Below are 8,160 nucleotides of genomic sequence, written 5' to 3'. Positions count from 1 at the left end.
CACTCTTTCATCTTCCTTAGTTCTTTTTCCAGATGTCCGCATAAGATGCTCCTTTTTCCATTAAAAGCTTAATTTGCTATAGCTATCCTCGTTTTGACTTTCTGCAGCAACTCATATTACTGCTTATAGTACACCCCAATTATTTCAAGCTTCTTATGAATTCATAAAATCTCTGTAATCTGAAGCATTGTTCACTTGGGTTGCTGTAGATTTAAAGTGCCCTAAACTACAGAATAGGAATAAGAAACATAAGAAGAGGCTTATACCAGCAGTATTGGATCACAAGATAGAGTTGTGATGCCTGCCGTCTTGTGCTGCAGCATACGTTTATTTTATTGAACACGGTCGTCGTAGGAAGTGCAGCATACAGCCAGGCTTTCCTCCATGCAGTGAAAGGATTATTTTGGAGTGAATGCGGCTTTTATGTATTGTATTTCATACACAGCAATCTTCCTTGCTGTATACTGCAAAAAGGTAAACCGAACGAAACGTTATTTCTGACTTAGGAACTTCGGGTCATATAGAGTGGATATGGAATTTTGGATAATGCAGAAATCTGAAAAATATAGTTCATGTGATCTTTAACACTGTGAAGATTTCTTCACTCTCGCATTATGTAAAGTATAGAAAAGATATTGCAATGTTGAAGAATATATTCCAGAATTTTAGGAAAATACCTGTACGTCTTCAGCATCCGCAAAAATTAAATATTTTATTTAAAATCAGATTTATGGAACTCAAAATTTATTTATATTTTCAATAAAAAAGAGAGACATTATAATGGAGGAAGGTGAATGTTCGAAATAACGGCTAAAAATTTTCGAAACAGAATAAAAATACTACAAAACCGAACATCGAGAGAGTCCAGACGATATTCCTACAGAAATTTTAAAGTTAGGAGGTGAAGCCATGATCCCGTACTTAATGGGAATTTTTAAAATATAAATAAACTAGTGGCTTGTACAGCAAATGCTGCAAACTAAGTTCATTACATGTTCAAATAAAAATTGTACATATTTATTTTCAACGAAGAATACCAGACATTTTGAAAGTTATTTGCTTCCATAATAATGAAACATACTCCCTCTGAATGTTTTTTTATGCCAAATACTTTTTCTTGAACCTATCCACCTTCAGTTTTTCAGTTTCAACGCGAAAATGCAAGTAAGAATGTCAGGACGATCAGTGGGTTTTTCATGTAGGAGAAAAGCAAAAGCTGTTTTAGGTCATTGTGGATTGTAGGCGAAAGTTAAAAAAAAAATGTCAGGTTTACTATGCTTTCGAACAATAGACATAGGATCTTGGTGTAGCTGCTGCATGTAGAGCTTGAAATGTAGAAGGTAAAATCATTTTACCCTGCTAAGAGATCTTGGTGAAATGATCGGGAGACTACAAAATTTTGTAGGCCTCATATTTTATCAGTAAGTAATACCTTTTGGTCTTTCCTTAGGAATTGAAATTTTTACGCTCTCTCGAGTCAATACTGAAGATACTGACGCATATAAATATCTACACCACACCGCCATTAAGTAGGCCTATATGAAAAAGACCCAACCCCACTTGATTAATAACTATAAAAGTATTTGAATTTTAATAACAATATTATTATCTTACGTAAGTTTTGTAGTTATATATACTATACAGCCGCCACTCAGTAAATTATAGAAATGAAGATCTAATTTAAGATATTCTCTACATCTACTTATATAACCCCAAAACGTTTCACTTTCATGTCATCAATATAGCATTAATATGTATAATTAATTAAAAATAGTCACATCAAGGCATTAACTATAATGATATTTCATTTATAATGGTAATAATGTCATCAAACCACCTCAAGTTTTGTAGATTTTAATAGCTAATACACAGCTGTACTCAGAAAATTACAAATCGCAGAAAAAGACCTGTGAATTATTTTTAGTAAGTCTTAAAGTTTTTAATAACCAATTGAATTTGAGCTCTAAATATGTCGGCAATCCTACAAGTCATGGCCTTCGTGTAATAGCGTATTGATTATTGTAGTGTGTGTTTTGTTTTTTTCTGAAATGCAATTAGTTCTCAAACTGACGAAAGATGGATTTTGGAAAATAGGAAAATTATGTAGGAAAATTAACATTTCACTGAAAACTATTATTTTTCTGAAAAAAGTTGGGTTTCAAGCTTGAAAATGAGGGGTCATTTATTAAAATCCATTCAGCCGTTTTCCCGTAATTTCCATTACCAGTTCAAATTATATATATAGATAATTGTAGTATTCACAGGCGACTGGAAATCGCCTATCACAATCCCCATATATAAAGCAGGAGACAAAAGCGAAGCGGACAATTACAGACCTGTCAATCTCAAATCAGTTATCTGCAAAATAATGGAACATCTAATGACACAATATATTCGCAGCATTTTAGAAAATAACGAATGGCTGAACAAAAATCAACACGGCTTCGGACCAGGATATTCTTGCGAAAGTCAAATCGTATTCTTAATGCAAGATTTATCCGATGAAGATGATAGGAGAGAGAGAGAGAGAGAGAGAGAGAGAGAGAGAGAGAGAGAGATAAATAACTCGTCCGGCCTTAATTAAGGATGACCACGAGGATCCGGAAATTAATAGCAAACAAATATAATCAATTAAATATGAATATTATTATAAAAATAAAATGTAATAATTAAGCACCATTGATTATCAATTACAAAATAAAATCTTAGAAGATGACTATAAAATTATACTTATAAATAAAAGATTTTATTTAAAATTAGCATATCCTTAATTAAGGTCTTCTGAGTGGTATAAATGAAACTGTATAATCTGCAGGGAATCTTTGAGAATTTGCGAGATGATTTTATGAATTTCAAAAGATGGCATTGATAATTGTTTTAAAAAATTATGTGTAAATTTTGGTAAAGAACTCCGAGCACCAAAAAATAAACCTGTCACTGACCAATTGAAGAGAGGGATGTTATACTTGGCACTAAGGTAGGGAATACAAGGTTCGTAAATGGCCCTCTTTTCATGATCAACCTGATGAGCTTGGTTTAGACCTCTCTCCATGCGTATAGTTGGATCTATGATAATAGCCTTTTGTTGTTGCCTGTTTATTGCTATTATATCCACTCTTCTGTGAGAGTCGTCTTCAGAAATGCAGTGGACCTCTTCATGAACTTCCCAACCCTTGTTCCGAAGAAGACAGGCGATAGCTCCACGGACTCTATGATGCCTGTTGTTACGCAATAACTCTCCTTTCCGACGAAAGCCCAACACGTGGCCAAGAGTTTCTGTGATGGAGTTGTGATCGATTTCGCTAAAGCTTTCGACGTAGTGCCTCACGAAAAACTTTTAGAGAAACTAAGCAGGCTTACAATAGATAATCGAGTAGTAAGATGGATATATAATTTCTTAGAAAACAGGACCCAAAACATCGAACTAGGAAAAGAAATATTATAACTAGGAAATGTAACATCAGGCGTACCTCAAGGGGCGGTTAATGCACATCTATTGTTTCTTTTATATATATATATATATATATATATATATATATATATATATATATAATGAGGAACATTTTAGTTTCCCAAAACACGCTATGAAATGTTTCATCTAAAACAATTTTTTTCTCGAAAAGGAAGCAGAAAGGAGCAAATTTTACTATACAGTTTCATTTGAAATATCTCAAAGAATAAATAATAATCCGTGGCGCTACAGCCCGTGAAGGGCCTAGACCAACCAGCCGGCTGCTGGCATCACGCCCACATGTCGAACCAGAGGTGGACGATCATCCAACCAGAATGGAGGTATCGCGTGGTTAGCACGATGATCCCCCCCAGCCTTTATAGCTGGTATTCGCAACCGGATTTCGCTACCTATCGTAGCTCCCCAAGTGCATCACGATGCTGGGTGGGCACCGGTCCCATACACTGGCCGAAATTTTCATTAGAAAATTTCTTCCCCCATGAGGAATCGAACCAGCGCGCATTCCGTAACGCGAGTCCTAGGCAGGATGCCTTAGACCGCGACGCCACGGCGCGGGACATCTCAAAGAATAACCCCCTAAAATTGACATTTATTGCGGTTTACCATATACATAATGCTTATAAAATTATTCCGAAGTTAAGCAGTAAAAATGTAAGACATTAATTTATACACAGACTACTTTACTCAATCAAATTGATGATCTTGACACTTTTTAATTTTCATATTAGATTTGAGTGGGTTACATGCCAGAAGTTTTGGGTATAATGTAATTACAATATTACAGGCCTACATCCGAGGGCCGAGTAATTAATGCTATACTTCAGACCGACAAATATGGAATATTTAGGTTCTACTAATGTCAAATTGTTCTTTCGTCTTTTACAATGATTATTTGTCTGTAATATATACTTATGAACAACGTATTTTTATAAATTTGTTCAATTTTAAATGCATTAAATTCAAAGTAAATGAATTTAGTTGCATAGGTTTAATCAAAATATTTTAGGTAAACTTTAATTATTCGTTTTTCTAATAAATTTAATTGATTAATATTAGATTGTAATTCCACCCCAAAAAATAATGCCATGGATATTGAATAATATAATGGAAAAGGACTAAATACACATTCCATTAAACTCTAATCGGTGAGTATCATCGAAAATTTATTAACAAATTTATCATTTGTTTCACTAAGTCTCTTAGAAAGATAAATAATGTGAAAAGTCCATATTAAATTCTGTTCAATAATGTATGTATTTATTTACAGTGCAAGTGGGCAAGCACCCGGTGGCAGTGGTATACACAATATAAACAATAAACAACAAAGTTACAATAGGCAATACAATTATACAATACAAATACAATTATACAACACACAATACAATTTAACACAATAATTACAATTAATAATCATACATAAAATAACCTAATTAATAAGTGAACCTAATTTTACAATAAACCTACATATGTATAGGCCCTACATAAGTTTCACATTGGTACTGATAATAGTCTTTCACTTTACTCTCATCTCACTCACTGTAGTGGCACTTTGACGCATTTCACTGACACTTTAGGACACATTTCACTGACACTATAGAACACATTTCATTTGCACTATAAATTATCACTGATACCGTTACTGACATATTTGACTTACGTATGTTTCTTCTTTCAATTGTGAACATTTACAATTCTTGGAGTATAGAACATTTTCGTTGTGTATTTATTACATCTTTATTACAAACTTATAAATTTTGATTGCCGGCAATTGTTAAGACAAATAAACTAAGGTTAATATTGATATATTTAATTAAAAGAAATTGGAATCAAGCCATTTTGTCATGATTTTAATATTATAGATTTTTTTATTAATTTTTCCTACAGAATAATATCTGTATTATTGACAATTAATATTTGAGAAGAAATTCGGCGTAGCTCAGTGGTCAGAGCGCTTGGTACGTAGAACCAAGGACCCGGTTCGATCCCGGCGCCGGAGCGAATTTTTCTCCTCAAATATTAATTGTCAATATTACAGATATTATTCTGTAGGACAAATTAATAAATCTATAATATTCTCATAGCTGCAGTGCATATATTTGTACAGATTACTGTGCACGTAACTGCGGAATCCCGGCCAAACAAGTCACTCAGCTGTGTGCACTCCTAGTATTGGACATTGGACATATACGTCAACATACTGTATATGCCTAACTTGGAGTCATGTCACAAAGGGAAACATTGAAGGAGGAAGGTTCGATCCGGTGCTGTGGATTGAATTCGGCGTAGCTCAGTGGTCAGAGCGCTTGGTACGTAGAACCAAGGACCCGGGTTCCATCCCCGGCGCAGGAGCGAATTTTTCTCCTCAAATATTAATCAACGATTTTAATAGCTATATTAGAAATTCTATATTCTTTTTGCCTAAACAAAATACGGAAAGTAAACCGTATACCATGTAGTACGTAAAATTGCATAATTGTGTCCTTTCTCACTCTTCTAATTCAGATATGTATACAGAAACACACTGTTTTTCCTCATAACACATACTTGTTACTCTTCGAGTATTTCTTAAATATGGACTTGCTGGTTCTGGTATCTTTTGTCTCATGTTGCTTCTGTCTGACCCTAAACTTTCTTGTGTGTTTCAAGTGTAGGACCGACTCTCTTAGACTCAAGTTGCTGCTGTGACAGGTACTTTTCTTGATGAAAGTATGAAAGATACGACTTGGAAACTGTCTCTTCTTTTTCATTTTATTTTTGTGGAACCTTTACAAAATCTCCTCCCCCTCCCCTTGTCAATGTATTGGCAGCCGTCTCGCAGCGACTGAAAGTCGGTCACAATGGTGAAATCTCTTTAAAAATAAGAACTTGATTTTGTGCAGTTATTATTTCTAACTCTCTCAGCGCGAACTATTTTCTTTTGCTCTGAATGAAATGTTTCACAATTTTTTGGACCATTTATAATATTTTAGAAGTAATTATTTTCTTCCCTTTTCTTTCAATGTAGTATAACTGAACAGGAAATGTGGGGGCATTAATAATAGGCACTAAAAAATCTGACAATATTTTGCCATTTGTGTGGGGAGAAGATGGGTAGAATAGAGACTAAGGGTAGGTAATATTTCATTAGGGAAAGTGCAAAAGTGAATGTCGGTTGATGAATAGCTACAAAACTGTGCTGGTTGCGGCTGCAGCAAGGGATTATGTGTGAGTGCATGGAGTACAGACGACATGAGTGGACTATGTAGAATCACAGTCTAGTATATACAGTCACGAAGCTCAATACTTACTAAATATGCAAACATTGATAGTTTCTCACCACCAGGATCGCTACTATCGCCTCATCACAGACTCTTTCCCTAGCAGACGATAAAATGTATTGTACTTTCGATATCGTGTCCTTTTGAAAAAATTACCACCTTCCTTCCACTATTTAAATATGAAATACATAAGGTTTATATATTATTTTTATAAAATATATATTATATTCTATAAACTCACCTTCCTGGATCTTTCGGAAGAAGGATAACTCTAACCTATTTTTCTTACAATTTATAATACTACAAACGTCTCCTTGTCCCATATTATTATTCAAATTATTGTATTTTAGCCATTTACAGTTATTACAACCGATAACGAACATTTCACAGTTTACATAGCTTTTCATAAAAATGCGAAAAACGGCACAGTTAATGCCTTTTCGATCTAACAATATTGCTGTATCTGTTCCAATAAATTTTTCCATGAAATTGTGTTTTCTTTCTGTAATCGGCCCCAGGAAAACTTACTTCTAGACGGCCCTTGTAATTGCTTTCGAGTGGCCAAAATTTGTATAAGCATTTGTTTTGACATTATTGACATGGTGAAAAAAAAAATACTTTTTTTTCTGCCCGTTAGAATGATGACCTTAACTACACCAGAATAAATAAATAAATAAATAAATAAATAAATAAAGAAGTAAATACGTAAATAAATAAGTAAATAAGTAAATAAAAAAATAAATAAGAAAATAAAAAATAAATAAATAAATAAATATATAAAAATAAATAAATAAATAGAAAATAAATAAATAAAAATAAATAAATAAATAAGAAAATAAATAAATAAAAATAAATAAATAAAATAAAAAAAGAAAAATATAATACCTACATACATAGATACATAGGTAGGTAGGTAGGTAGATATATGTTTGCTTGATAGACAAGACTGTGGTATGTCGCCTATTCTTTTCACGATATATATGCAGGAAACATCAGGAAAATGGAAGGGTCTGGGAATGAATATCGGATGTGGAGTGGTGTATTGTCTAATATTTGCAGGTGATCTAGTGATAACTACACAAAGCAGATATGTTGTGAAGTCTATATGTTTCGAAGGTTACTGGAAAGTTACAAAAATTGGAGCCTTAACAATTAATTTGAGAAAAACAGAAAAGTTGGTAGTGGGAGGAAAGTGTGAGGACATTATGTTAGAACAAGGAACAGTTAAGGCAGTACAATCCTTCAAATATTTATTTGGATCTCTTACCTATAAATATGGAATTTTGACATGGATATTGACTATCGAATTTCTCAAGCGAGGAAATCTGTTAGGATATTGAATGGTGTATGGCGGAGTAGAGAAATTAAGGAGACAAACAAAGTGATCCTCTATACAATTTATTGTAGAATCTGTATCCATAGAAGTGGAGG

Source organism: Periplaneta americana, chromosome 5 (assembly GCF_040183065.1).
Source record: "Periplaneta americana isolate PAMFEO1 chromosome 5, P.americana_PAMFEO1_priV1, whole genome shotgun sequence".
Classification (NCBI taxonomy): Eukaryota; Metazoa; Arthropoda; class Insecta; order Blattodea; family Blattidae; genus Periplaneta; species Periplaneta americana.
The sequence above is the reverse complement of the archived record's forward strand: the minus strand, read 5'-3'. Positions refer to the sequence as shown.